Source organism: Sciurus carolinensis, chromosome 10 (genome assembly GCF_902686445.1).
Source record: "Sciurus carolinensis chromosome 10, mSciCar1.2, whole genome shotgun sequence".
Taxonomy (NCBI): Eukaryota; Metazoa; Chordata; class Mammalia; order Rodentia; family Sciuridae; genus Sciurus; species Sciurus carolinensis.
In genome coordinates, this window is record NC_062222.1 from 90,233,324 (window position 1) to 90,249,073 (window position 15,750).

A 15,750-nucleotide genomic window follows, 5' to 3' on the forward strand; every position below is an offset into this window, starting at 1 on the left:
ACTCCCTTTCTGACATTTCTTCTGCTGTGCTGTCATAGGGTTTTATTGATATAGATCTAGGTTTGTTTGGGACATGTTCTTCCCTTTTTTTCTCATATTGGTCAGATATCAGTGGGACCCTGAGATATTGCAGATTTCCTCTACTGGCTTATAGTTTCCCTGTAGATTTCCAGTGTATCACCTCCCAGCCTTCAGTAGCCTGATGTCTTGGAGGAACTTGATAATGCAGTGCTTCCTAAGAAAGCTGCCCCTAGCCCTCTACTGGTTCCAGAACTTGGAGCTGGCTCTGTGTGGAAAGCTCTCACTGGAGGGCCTGCACCGCACAGCTGGCCGTGTGGGAGGAGCCCACCACCGGAGTGTGCAAGGCTACCTGGGGAAGACTCTGACTACCCTGCCCTGCTCTGATAAGCCTCCCCCATCCGTGCCTGCCACCCAGGCTGAGCTTCACCTGGTGGGGAAGACTCACCCCGTGGCTCTATTTTACTCCGAGCCTCTCAATGCCTCCCCTTCTTCAGTCCTGGGTTCTGGAGCAACTGGAGATGCAGTCATCCTCTAGTCCGCCATCTTGGATCGCCCCGTGGAAAGAGCCTGTGGCCGGAGGGGGCAGGGCCACCTGGAGAAGTCTCTGGCTGCCCTGCCCTGATCCCAGAGGCTGCTTGTGGGTCGAAGCTCTCCGTTGGCTCGGGGATTTGTGGCTGGCTCTGTGTAGAAAGGCTCTCACTGGGCGGTCTGCTCTGAGAAGCTAGCCTTGAAAGGTGCCTCCCGCTGGAGGGGGCTGGGCTGCTTGGGGAAGTCCCTGGCTGCCCTGTCCTGGTCCCTGAAGCCACTTGCATGCTGGAGCTCACTCGCTGGTTCCGGGACTTGGAGCTGGTTCTGATCAGAAAGACTCTCACTGGGGTGCCTGCTCCGAGAAGCTGGAGAAGCTGGCTGTGTGGGTGGGGCCCACCGCCGGAGTGCACAGGGCTGCCTGGGGAAGACTCTAGCTGCCCTGCCCTGCTCCGATAAGCCACCTCTCTCCGGGCCTGCCACCCAGTCCGAGCTTTACCCAGTGGGGGAGACTCACCCGTGGCTCTATTTTAGTCCGAGTCTCTCAATGCCTCCCCTTCTTGAATCCTGGGTTCTGGAGCAACTGGAGATGCAGTCACCCTCTAGTCCGCCATCTTGGATCAACCTGTGGAAAGATCCTGTGGCTGGAGGGGGCAGGGCCACCTGGAGAATTCTCTGGCTGTCCTCCCCTGATCCCAGAGACTGCTTGTGGGTCAAAGCTCTCCGTTGGCTCGGGGACTTGTGGCTGGCTCCATGGCTCTATTTTAGTCCGAGTCTCTCAATGCCTCCCCTTCTTGAATCCTGGATTCTGGAGCGAGTGGAGATGCAGTCAACCTCTAGTCTGCCATCTTGAATCACCAAACCTGCTACTCTTTATATTTAGGGTGTTTGTTTTGTTTCTGGGGATCAAATCCAGTGATCTTTTACCACTGAGCTACTTACCCAACCTTTTCAAATTTATTTCAAGACCAGATCTTGCTAAGTTCCCCCCATTAATCTTGTTCGATTTTCTGCCTTGACCTCTTGAATGACTGAGTTTACAGGCATGTGCCACCATGCCTGACAACTCTTATACTTAAAATGTAGTTACAGATTCAAGTAACTGACTCATTTTAACTTTGAAGAAAAATTTCAGAAATTATAAACTACATTAAAGTACTCTTGTTAGGAGTTATGTTCCCATTACATTACTTGTTAGAAACATGAAGAATATATATTTTTAAATAACTTGTTATGAGGTGAACTTCTTTCTATTAAGCTGGGTCTTACTTTTGAAAATTTCCTCAACTCATTTGGTTCAATGGTATGGTAAACAAAAATGGATTTCAAAAGCTGGAAAACTGTGGTCCAAATCAAGTGTGATGGTTAAGCAATTCTACCTTCTTTCTTATAAAATTAAAATGGTTGTATAACAGTGGTGAAAACATATCCCAAAACTATCTGGGTATCAAATAAGTCTCTCGAGTAGCTGTTCCAGTTAACAATAATCATTTGAATAATAGGTAAGTCTCATTTTTTTTAAGTAGAAAGCTGAACTATATGGTCTCTGATATCTCTTCCAATGTGCAATCTTTATAAACATGATCATATTTCATACATACGAACAAAAACATTCATACACAACACATTGTATTAGAATTAATATCTATAACCTGGAATTATCACATACTAGAGTACATTCCCTTGAAAAGAGCTAAAAATATGCTATCAATAAACAAATGCTTCAGAAGCCAGTTTCTGGATCCTTAATGATTACTTTACTATTAATGCAAGAGAATCATACTTATGTTAGAGCCTCACTAGGAATAAAACTGATATAATTACCAAGGCTTAAGCCAAGATGATGCAGCAATCATCTGTCATTACCTTAGCTATAAATCTCCCTTCTTCCAAAAAGAAAAAAGAAAAAAGAAAAGAAAGTCGTCTTTAGAATACAAGATTCCAGTGAACTTCCCACACCCAACACCAGATCTAGGAATTCAGTGAACCATCTATAAAGTTTGGAGAGGTCCAAATAATAACAGCAGTCCCCAAACCAGGAAGAATATCCTATCTTCAGTGACAAGAATGAAAAAAGAGTCCAGACTTCTAAAACATGTAACAGCAAGTCAAGAAAGCCAGCTGGATATAATCCAGAAATGTTAGATATTTCAGAGGACCCTGCTAAAGAACATACCATTCTTAGAATAAAAGCACAAAATGACTCCATGTCCAAGAAAAGGGAAGCCCAAACCATAGTGTTTGAAATTGGCCTTTCCGACTATTATTAACAACAAAGTTGAAAGTCATTCCAAAGAACTTGAAGAACATGAACAGCACTGGATAGAAATAACTCAAGCAAACAGTGAGGGCATATTCATGCACTACAGTAGACATGACAAAGACAGCCAACACGGCAGCAAACTTGAACCTCTTTGAGAAAAAGGTCCTTGTAAGTATTGTAGTATATCTAGTCATGTACTACCACATTCCAGGTCCTGTTATAGAGTATGATGTGGAGTTCCACCAACCCTGAAAAAATGTCCTGTCATCCAAGCATAACATCCCAGCAAAGGCATTGATCCAACAATGCAGAAAGACAAATAAAGCAAGGAACCATTTCAGCATACCAGCAAGATGGGGATGCATACATACATACAGGACCAGAACACAAGTACTGAAGCCTCCTGTTTGATATTTTGAAACAAGGGGGTGCAGAGCCTTTCAAAGATGTAATATACATGATATAGACAACAAAAAACCTGTGCAAACTGTATAGTACGTAATCCCATCTCACAGTGGGAGTTCTGCGATAGTTGTCACAGTAGATAAAGGTAAAAGCAAACAAGAAGTACAAGTATTGGTTGACTGTGGTATTGGAAACATGCTCTACTTCTTAGATAAATGCAGCACCTGAGGCACATTCTCTCTGGCAAATGAATGAGTCTTCATTACCAAATGAACCACTTTAAGTATAACAATGAACTGAGAAACTAGTGGTAGTGTATATGTTAATAGAACATATATTGGTCCAAAACCTAGAATTCCAAGCTGGAAGACCTTGAAAAGCAAGCCACGGACAAGAGAATAGATCACTGGATGTGAACTCTGGCTGTAGCCATTGGCCCAACATTGAAACAGGAAATAGGGAATTGAAAGTGAACACAGGAACATGATACACCATATCAAACAGCAGTAGGAAATTTACCAAAAGTACAAGGCAGGAGATTGAATTCAAGTACTAGCCTTCCTTCATCCATGTAATCTATCACAAGTGTGCTAAGGATAGAGAAAGAGGAGGGCAAAAAACATGTGGTATATTGTTCTGATGTGGTCTATTTCAAACAGCTCATCTTAAAGAGATCTCCTTGCAATACAAATCTTTTCATGTTCTGGAGGTGCTCTGAAGTCTTTAGTTCTGTGGTTGTTTTTCACTTCTTCAAGAATGGAAAAAGTTGAGGACACACCCACCATTATATAATGATGCAGATTTTTCAATGAGATTGGTCACAAAATCATCAAAGTGACTGCCAACTTCCCTCATTAAAAAGTAGCTTTAATTTCTCTGCCTCTGCTGCTAACTGTCTTTTCTTAACTATCAATTATTTCATGTCAATTTGACCATTTCTATGTGTCTCTATGGAGACTCTTTGAAGGATTTCTCTGGTCTTCACGTTTCTCAGGGTTTTCACTGAGCTTGGACAGTTGTTTTCTTAGAAACATCTTCTCTTTATTCACCATTGATTTTTGTTTGGGTTGGGAGTGGGGACTGAATTACGGGTCTTGAACTCTGCTGTGACAGAGGCCATGCAGCTCTGGAGAACTCTCTATGTGAAGGCACTGATCTAAGATTTCCCAGTTGCTATGGTGATGCCCTGTTCAAAGGGAAATTCTGTGCCAGCTTGAGAATTTTATCAGTTCTTGACCTCAGGTTCAAATGCAATCTTCCCACAGAGTTATGGGTGTGAGTTGATAATTATGATTGTTCTGCACAGATGTTTATCCTTCACTTTGAGTTCTTTGAAGAAACTTTGTCACAATAAATCCTTTTGATGTTTAAACCTATATAATAAATGTGCCACACTTGCTCATGGTCACACTTCCTTCATCAGAACTTGGCTGACCCACCAAGCCCCAGCTATTTTTTTCTATTTGTGTGTCTGTTGGTCTCTTCTCCATCCCCTCACAACTACTCTGGTTAGCCCTGAATAAACTGTTGTGCAGATTGTGACAGACTTTTCTGAACCAGCTGGGCTGTGGGGACTTGGGCAAAGAGGGCTGAGCTGGGAAGCCATCACTGCACAGTGGCACGAAGGTCAGCTAGAAAAGATGTCCCAGGGCCAGGGCCACCCTGATAAGTTTTGATAGGATGTTTTTAAAGTTCACAGACTTCATATAAAATTCTTTGGTAAATTAGAAACATGCACCTCCTAAATTAATCCATAGTATTGATTATGTTTCAGCAATTTTTCTAATACATGTATATATTCATTTTATGAACATAAAATATCTTCCCTATGACATAAATTTTATTAATACTTATTATTTTGCATGAAAGAACTAAACTTGAGAGTATAAATCACCTGTACTAGTTCATCCAACTTATAAAAGGTAGTACTGGAGATTGAACCAATATAAGTAAGTTCTAGTCTCTAAACATTATACTAAAGACATATCTAGAAACAGACAAACAGACACTGGAAACTAGTTTAGTTAGTGGATTCCCTTTTTTAAAAATGATCAAATTGTAGAGTTGCATATTAACAAGGAAAAAGATTTTTAGCTAATTCTCCAAGTATACTTTAATTGCATCTACTAAGGTCATTAGGTTTTATTTTGACTTGGGTAAGGATATGTTGCAGGATATGAATATTAATAATTTTAATAAGAAAAACATACAAATACCACTATTAGTACTACTAATAATAAGGCCTAAATGATAAAACTTACACTTCATACCTAACTAAAGACTGCTCTTCACAGGTAAAATCTTTTTTTTTTAATTGTCCAGTTTTGATTTGATGATTCAATATAGATAAAAATAAAAATGGCTAACCAAACATATGAAAACATTAGCATTCTAAATGGAAATAGACATTATATTCCATGAATTAAACATTTTCAACATCAGAGAAAATGGTGTATTAGTTTCTTATGACTTCTATAATAAATTATAACTTGGAACTTAAAAGCAACAGAAATTTAATTTTTCAAAATTCTGGAGTACAGAGGTCTTAAATCAAGAAATTAGCATAAGCTGGATTTTTTTTCTTTTTCTTTCTTTTTTTTGTGCCTCTGAGGGAAAATCTATGCCATGCCTCCCTCCTAGTTACTGATGACTGTCATAAGTCCTTTGCGTTCTTTGTCTTAGAAACAAATCATTCCAATTCTATCTTCACATGTCTTTTCCCTTTTGGGTACTATATGTACTCTTCAGTTTTCACTGAATTTAGGACTCAAGCTAATTTAGGAAGATTACACCTCAAAAAATTTCAATTAATTTTATCTTTAAATACACTAGTATACAAATAAAGTCACACTCACAGCTCCTAGGGTGCACACCTTTTGTGTGTGTGTGTGTGTGTGTGTGTGTGTGTGTGTATGGACCATGATCCAACACATTACCTATACAAAACCGAAAATTAAAATTTTGTCTTTTGTTTTTTAATATTCCCAAATGTAACTACTTTCCATATTCTTTGTAAAATCTTCTCAAAAACATTTTTCACAAATAAATATATATGAAAATCAGTTCATTTTTATTTATCCCAAAATATTGAAGAGTGCATGCTAATCTTCACAGTGACTTATCATTGAGCTTTACTCTATTTTTTATATTTCATAGTATTAGAACCAACAAAATTCCCATAATTCATTAGAGTGGGTTTCTATAAACACTCCGTTTTATTTATGTCTTTTCTTTTGAAGTAATGCACTTTTGTTTCCATTTTTTTAAGTGCTACATAAAACACTTTGTCCAAAATATAGTCTTTTTATCCTCAAGGAATATAGGAGTTAACTTTCTTTTGCTATAATTTGGAATCTAATTTAATGGATGAGTAAATACTTTCTGACACTGTAGATGACTGAAGTAGGCTTATTGAAAGTAATACAAAATAAAAGGATACACACACACGCACACATCCTGGAAATCAGTATGTTTGAAGGAAGAAACTAGGACATTTCAAGCAGTCTAGAACATTCACTCCAGGCTAAGCATCAAAGAGGAGTACATCTACTTTAGATATAGAACATTTATTACATTCCCCTATGGCTTAAATTCAACAAAGAAGCTAGTATTTTAAAACATCTTAAATGATGGAATGGATGAAAAATAGAGATAAAGATAAACATTTTAAAAAGAAAAGATAAAGAAATAAGTTTTGTAGTATTCTGTTTGGAAAAAAAACTATCTGGAGATGAAATTTGACCTACAGTTGGATGATGGTGTCAAACAAGACAAAGTTAAAATGACTAAAAGGGACTCATTCTTCTATCTCACTTGTTGTGTCCTAGTCAGATCCTGTCCTCATGCTGCCTTTAATCTAGTGGAGGACAGAGCCTTTCAAAGTACTTTATTTGCAGACAGTGAACAAGTGAAGTAGATTAGGAAGTCTGACTGGAAAGAAATGAATGATCAAGATAATCCTAAGAGTTGAAATCATATATTTCCAAAGTTTATTAATATAAAGAGGTTGTGGATTAAGCAATAGGAGTCTGCATATCATGAAAAATACATCATAATTTTTCAAAATACCTAGAGTGAGAGGAAAGAGTAGACCTAGAAACTATGAGACAATAACCAGGTAAAATTTAAATGATTAAATAAACATTCTATCATAGAGACAAATATGATTGTTCAATGTTCCTAATATTAGGTGATTCCCTAATTTACTGATTAATTTTGCTTTCTGGCTTTATATATGTATGTATACACACACACACACATACTACACACATACACACACATATTCTCAACAGATAGATATGTGTGAAGAATTTTATATGTAACTTTTGGTTACTTTAGTTTTCTTCTCTTTTGTCATAATATAAAGAATGTTAAAATCAATTCCTGAAATGTTATAATTATAAAGCTATTTTGGAGTCACCAAATCTAAGACATTTAATTTCCTACCAAGTTATCTTTTAGGAAAATAAACAAGATCCTTACATTTAGAAGAATAATCACATTTGAGTTTTTCACTTTATGAAAGTGAAAATGTCACCATGAATAACCAATATTCTACATACCTAAATAACCTTGTGATAACAATGGAAAAGAAATATGTAGCACTAGACATTCATTTCATTTAGTTAAAGTAATTTTTTTTCAAACTGCAAAAACAGAAAATCATATCCTGAGGAGAAGGGGAACAAATTAAATGACTTCAGTGTTGTATAAATGTCTTTTTTTTTTTAAGGGAAGAGTTAAAAAGATAATACCAGTGTTATGACTATTATGAATTAGAGATTTTTATTTTCAAAAATAAAAAATGTTATTCTGCCCTTTTAGATAAAGTAGTATGATTTTTTTAATCATACAAATTCTGATTAGCATGGAAAGTATTTAATTAATATGTTACATAGCATGAGCTAAATGGGTAGAACATCTCCCCTAAAGCATCAGTGCAGTAGGAGGTAATTAGGGCGCGCCATGATATTTATTACTAATGATCTTCCACTGAGATTTGAGTTGATAGGCATTATTTAAAGTTTTCTATTGATGGCTTAGGACTGCAACTTTATGAATTATTCTTAAAAAAACAAAAACAAAAACCAGAGAATCACAGCCTTTCAGACAGAAGTCCCCTATGTTTCTCCTTTGCTAGCAAAGCAATAAACCTTTTTCCTTCTTATCAAAATCGTGTCCTTGTTATTGGATTGGCATCAGGGACAAAGACTGAGCTTTTGGCAACAAATTTGGCACCCCAGATGGTACTCAAGAGCAACCACCACTCCAGCTTTCTTGGGCAGGCATGGCTATCCATTTCCATGCCAAGGATTCATGGTGCTGGCAAATTGTTGAGAACCAACTGCAGGAGATTTAGGAGACTAGTGAGTGTGCCTCAGATCAAACCAGAGGAGCTGTTCTTGTGAATAAAGGGAGGAACTGAGTGAACATCCCAGCAGCTGCCTAAGCTCCTTTTGCTTCAAAGAACTCCTACCTTCTCTCTCTGAACAGAAGTTTGCTCCATCCTGGTCTTCTCTGAGAAAAAGAAAACTGAATTCAGGAAATTTGTGACAACTTTGGCCATTTGGTGAGTCCCCTAGTGTGGACATCAAGACCCTGATTCCACACACCTGGTTCCCCTTTGTGGGAACACCTGGTCCCTCTTTCTGGGGACATCTGTGGTGCCACTGGGGTAGGAGTCAAGGTTAAGTAGGACTTGAGAACCTAGGGATATGCACTCCCTTCTGATGTGTTCTAGGTTCTCACCTGTCTGTGGGTTTTTTTTTTAGAAATGGGCCATGCTGTTTTGATCTGACCATTAGTATCTTCAGCATAAATACCTTGGCTGAATGGGCCACTATGGGTTTACTGTAACACAATCTGATCTTTGGTTTTCCTGGATTATTATACAATCTTGAAGTTGAAGTTTGTCAGGGGTAAAATATATGAAGGAGATACTGTATGTACAGGCATTGATGGTAAGGGGTCTGAACCATCAGGAACTAAGTTGAAGGTGCCAAAAGGTCCTGCCTCTAGTGTTAAACCCAGTGCTGATATTCTCAACCTGGCTACAGGAATACTTGCCCTAACCTGGAAAAAAAAAAAAAAAATCCCAGAAATGCTGTCTGGACTGTAGAAAATGACCAAAGATAACCTGGATTTTTCTCTGCCTTCCAGTCTCCTCCTGGTCTCTTTGCCTTCTAGCCCCTTTTGCCCATGGGGGGTGGAGGCTGCTGGCCACAAAGGATGTGGTAATAGGTTCCAGTACTGTTAGTTTATGACCTGGGGACAGGAATAGTCTCCCCTTTTAAGATCTGACAGGAAACCCCATTTAACCAGGTGATATTCATCACTAGGGAAAATCCATTCTTGCTATAAGAGTATTCCATCAAACTAAATGCCTGGGAAGACTGACAGAATAAATAACTGCACTGAGAGAAGAAAAAGACAGAAACTAAGGCCAACCTGTGTTTTGCAGGCATCCTCTATAAAGGGATCTCAAGGAAACCTAAAGAAAATGATGGAAAGGGCCTCCTCCATTGTGTATCAATATAACTAGTATAAGAAAAAGGCCCAAAAGGAGCCTCAGGGTACAATCGATAGTAGGAAACACTTAAAGTTGATGGCATTGTGATAATGATAAGGGAGACAGGTCAGGCTCAAAAATGTCCTGTGCTCCAACCCCTTGAATGTCAATTGGGAAAGAAAAGATTAAGGCATAGTTTTGTATATGGTGGATTGTCCAACCCTCTCCTGGGATGGAATTTTTTGTGTAAATTAAATGCACAGATAACTTTTATAAGGACTGTTTCAGAATATTAATATAAGAAAAGGTCCAAAACTAGAAAAGATAAAATAATTTATAGGTGTGAAAATATATTTTAGTATGAAAAATTAGAAAGTAAAGGAAGTGTTTCTGGATGAAAAATATATTGTCTGGTAAAGTAATTTTCTTGGGCTAAAGTCCAAGATGAAAGAGGACAAAACTACGGATATAAAGTTGTGAATGGTTAATTAAATCACAGAAGGTTTGTGGAAGCTAAATCTCAAAAGTTTATGTTTGTGAATAAATTGGCTATAGTTAGCACAAAGTTATTTGAACTTTAATGTACTGATATGAAGTAAGGTCTGAAACATTGATCTGCTCCTATCTATTCAAATGATTTTCTTGAATTTGTTAGCTTTTATTACTTGAAGAAACTAAATCTTAAAGGTATTAGGGTTTGCAGCCATTTAAAAGTCTTTAATGATTATTTTGCAACTGATTAAACAAACAACTGTTATTTAGGCTATAACAATATAGTTGACACCCTAAATTAATGTGATAAGGTATATATATGCATTGGAGAATTAAATCTGTCTAAACCTTGCCTAAGTGTTATATAAAATTTATAAATGAAAGTTTAAGTTTACAGGAAGAGAACCAGTAAATCCTCTGTTTTATATATTGTATCTGACATAGAGGGGCCAGACTGTCACTTGAAGATCTATCTTATATCTGTTTGCTTCAACGTCGGATCATTAACCCTGTTTTATAAATGTATAAGAGATTGACGGCTATCCTTTTAGTTTTGTTAACCCATGCAGACCCGTGATTATTGTTACTGTACACTCTGGTCTCTGAATTGTACTTTAAAAGTTAAACCTAATTAAATGTAAAGCTTAGGTGAGCACTTTGCCAAATTGATATTATCCAAATTAAAATTATATGTAGTAAATTTCTTGGAATTATATAGAAATAACAAATATGGTGGTTATTTATTCAAGTCATTTGATATTTTATAGCTGGATAAATTAATCTGTTGTCAATAAGTAATACACAATTTTGCATTACTCTTCACACTGGAATTGGAATTCAAATGCATTTTTGGAAGAGAATAAGGAGACCCTGATCGTTTAAATGATTTGTAAAACATGGAAGCATTCTGCCCCTTTTTTTTTACAAAAGAAAATTAAAATCTTTCTCAGTCTTTCTTTGATTTATGTTTCAGATGTAATGTTGTATTGTGTTATTTGTGAAGAGTCTCTCCTTATTTGAGATAAGGCTTCCACCTTACTCCATGCTAAAATGACTCCAAAATAGTCTAGATTTCAGCTCATTTAAAGTCGTGTTAACAAGATTGATTTTTTGTTGTAAAGTTTACTGTGCTCTCAAATGGAATATGATATATAATAAAGTAAAGGTTCAAGATTATAAAAATCATTTTCTTGGTTCATAGCTATTGCATAAACTGAATATGTTTTGGCTCTGTTAATTTCATTTTGTATTTTCCTTGTAAACTTTATAACTGTTGCCTGTTGGCGTATTGCAGAGGTACTGCTTCAAATTAGAAAAAATAAAATAAAATAAATAAAAAAAATTATTTGGGTTAATGTGAGAAAATAAGCCATAACCTACAGGGCAGATAGTACATAATGCTGACTTCCAGTACTAATACTAATCCCAGTTCAATGAAAGGAGTATCTGTAAAAATTATAGATATTGAAGTTATAACCTGCTACTCCCTTTAAAGACTGCTGAAACTAACTTGCTGAATGTTTAAACCCAAAAAACTGGAAACCAAAGTCAAAGATGTGAAAGGGCCAAGGAAAAGCAGCCACCATTTTGGCTTTGCCAAAATGATGGGACCATTCTCTGGGTCCTGTGACTCTGGTGAGTCACCCAATCTGCTGATCAGGGAGATTTTGAGGACTCTACACAACAGGAAGTCAAGCTGTGCACATTCTGCAAAGAGGAGGATCTTTGGAGATGGAAATGTCCCTGATGCTTCCAAGAAAAGCCACATATGGTCATTCAGACCCCAACCCATCCTGGCAAGTGGCACCACTGGTAAAGGAAAACTAAAGGAGTCAGGAGACTTTGCACATTTCCCCAAGAGGAACCTCTGAGAAATCTTAGCTGACTCTTAAGAATACATGGGAACAAGGTCAGTTTTGACTAACTTGGTCTTAAACACCTGGCAGGAGAGTATAGCCTAAAAGCACAATTCCATGTGGATTTTTCCTTTAAAAGGAAAGCAATATTTTTTTTTTTAAATATAACTTAAGATGTACACTTGTGTCATTCCTACCAAAAGTAAGTAAAGCTGGAGCCTATAAAGGAAATGTTCTAGGGTGAGGGTGCCTAAAAATGATCACAAGAGTCACAAATTTGTCCTGATGTAATTTGAGTCTGATCACATAGATCTACAAACATTCCTAACCTCCTACATTGATAACTGATCTTTTTTCACTGATAAGATTATGAGTTACTATCCTCATGGTTTTCAGAGACTGGCTGAAATACTAATTGTTTTTGTGCTAACTATTTGTAAAAAAAAAAAAAAGAAAGAAAGAAAGAAGTAATGTTTTGCTGTCTTTATTGTTGTCTTAGCATGATCCCTGCCCTATGTATGTCTTGTCATCTGCCACTGTGGACCTCTGGACTGCTCTGATGTTGAATATCCTTAACTATCCCCACCCTGCCGAGTAGAGAACAAAGACTTTGTTTTACTTTCCCCAGCATTACCTCCTTTCAGCAGGAAGCAGTTTAGAGATGTCATTGCCCATTTTTCCTTAGAAATGGAGTGTAGAAATTGACAGTGGGGAAATGTAACAGTTGTCTACTTTACGATTTGAATATAAACCTTGCTGAGTTGCCACTGCAACTTAATTTTAAATATGGACATGTTTCTTTCTCTTCCTCTCTCCCTGCTCCTCCCTAATCACACCCCCTCCCTAACCTCAGGGGAAACAGGATTACCTTTCTTCCCCATCCTAGGCAGAGTTATCTGTCCCTGAGTACACACTCGCAATAGGAATGAAGCAATCCAGACTTTAGGGATGGTACAAGATGATCTCAAAAATTACTATTTCCCAAATTAACAAGTGAATTACAACTTCATACAGAGGAAACGTGGAGATTAGCCTTTGAGTCACCTCTTTAAAAGCCCCCTGTTTCAGCTGATGGGAAGAATCACAGTCTTTGGGACATGAGTCCCCTCTGTTTCTCCTTTTCTAGCAAAGCAATACAACTTCTTGTACTTTTTTGCTAAAAAAAAAAAAAAAGAAAGAAAAAGAAAAAAAGAAAAAAACTTTATCTGAAAATAGCAAAGATATATTTCTTTGTGGCTTCAGTAAGCTATAAAATATAAAGTCAACAAACCAAATTCCTAGATGGGAAGAAGGTAGAGGAAAGCTGCATTTCAACTCACACTGTAGCTCAGGATCAAAGCAGTAGATGTACAGCTTCTAAGCAAAGTGGGTGAAAGAAGTTTTGCATTAAAATTCAATACCGGGCATTCAAAGTAGCTTAAGAACTCAGAAATTTGGGTTCAATAAACAAAATACAAAGCATACATTGGAGTCTATCTGGCAGCCTTACTGGCACCAATTTATCACAAATGGAGGGGAAATGGATTTGGTAGGAAAAAATATGAGAGTAAAAAAGTTGCCTGAACTTAGCTGATCCAAGGCTGCACTCAACCCTGGTGTTTCAAAAGCCACACTGTATCTCAACTGTACATAAAGAGCTGAGCCTGAGTCATCTGTGGGTGAAGATGACACAGCTATGGAAGCCAGAAGATCAAGCAAACACAGTCACAATATCCTGACAGGTGCTACTGGGTGGCTTAGATAATGCCTGGTAGAACACTAGTGAAACAGGTGCAGAGTAGACTGTACTCAGGGGAATTCAAGTCAGAAGGGCAAAAGGTAGCCTGACTCCTTTGTCCTTTGAGTTTGGCAGCTCACATAACCTTCTAAAATAGGTCAGGCATATACACAAATGGAGGTGAATATATTTTGGAACTAAGCCCAGGAAAGTTTTGCTAATGGGCAACAGTTAGTAAGTAGATAATTGGCCCTCTGCTCCATAATTGGAATCCTTGGGAGGATCCTGAGAACCAAACTGGCATCAGAGTTCAGTTACTGTGAGAAGAACACTGGACTCCTAGCCCACCCATGCCCCACCCAACTGCAGACAGATACCAAACACTGTGCCTATGCACCCACACATCCCCTCCCTCCACACTGACTCAGTGTGCCCACACTGGGGCTCCCCACCTTCTTTAGAGGCTATTGCAGCCATTTTGAATTATTCCTGAGGTTATGGTCACCATCATTGGAAAGGTGGTTCCCTTCCTGAGACACCTACAGGGGATTGGAGGCCCTTTGAAAAGTAACTCTATTTGCTCACTTACATCCCACACCTTCCCCATCCTCTTTGTTCACCAGTAGAAATACTGTAAATAATAATCAAACTCATCCTGTTTATTACAATAATGTTAAAGTCTTTATAGGGTCTATCTGCTTCAGGGCTACATTTTCTCTGTATTGGGTGCTGCAATATTGATATCCCCTTCAAAGGGGAGGTACTGGAAAACTGCAGGGTCACAATAAGACTGCAAAGGGGAAACTTCAGTACTTCAGATCTTCACGGCTAGAGCAGAATAAACAGAAACAATATGAAAAACAGGGGAAGAAAGTGTCCCTAACAAACCAAGATGCTATTTTGATAAAATCCAATGACAGCATGGTGATAGAAATGACAGAAATTTAGTTTAGAATCTACATAATTAAAATAATCCATGAAGCAAAAGATGAGAAAAGAGAGCAAATGCAGGAAATGCATGATCACTCCAATAAATAGTTAAAAGAGCAAATGCAGGAAGCAAAATAACACTTCAATAAAGAGATAGATATTCTGAAGAAGAAAATAAACAGAAATACTTGAAATGAAAGAAACAATAAACCAAATTAAAAACTCAATAGAAAGCATAACCAACAGAATAGATCTTGTGGAAGACAGAATCTCAAACAAGAAAAACAAAATATTTAATCTTCAAAATAAAGTTGAACAAAATGAGAAGATGTTAAGAAATCATGAATGGAATCTCCAAGACCTATGGGCTATCATAAAAAGACCAAATTTAAGAATTATTGGAATTGAGGAAGGCACAGAGATATAAAAAAGTATGAACAACCTGTTAAACATATTAATATCAGAAAAATTTCCAAACCTGAAAAATGAAATGGAAAATCAAATACAAGAGGCTTACAGAACACCAGGTGCACAAAATTACAACAGATCCACACCAAGGCACATTATAATGAAAATACCTCATATACAAAATAAAGATAGAATTTTAAAGGCTTTGAGAGAAAAGTGTCAGATTACTTATAAGGGGAAACCAATATGGATATCAGCAGATTTCTCAGCCCAGCCCCTAAAAGAAAGAAAAGCCTGGAACAATATATTTCAGGTTGGAAAGAACATGGATGCCAACCAAGAATCCTATACCCAGCAAAACCAACGTTCAGATTTGATGATGAAATAAAATCTTTCCATTATAAACAAAAGTTAGAAGAATACACAAATAGAAAGCCTGCCCTGAACATTCTCAGCAAATTATTTTGTGAGGAGGAAGTGAAAAACAACAATACCAGTCAGCAAAGGGAGGAACTATCCTAAAGGAAAAGCCAATCAAAGGAGAAATCAAGTCAAGTTAAAAACCAAAAATAAACCAAAATGAACAGGAATACAAATCATATCTCACTAATAACCCTGAATGTTA

General features: G+C 37.5%; 1 pseudogene; it reads right to left on the minus strand.

Annotated features, from left to right (window-relative positions):
- Positions 1–2,634: 2,634 nt before the first annotated feature.
- LOC124995069 (sterol O-acyltransferase 1-like) lies at positions 2,635–4,266 on the minus strand (annotated as a pseudogene).
- Between the last annotated feature and the right edge of the window lie 11,484 nt (positions 4,267–15,750).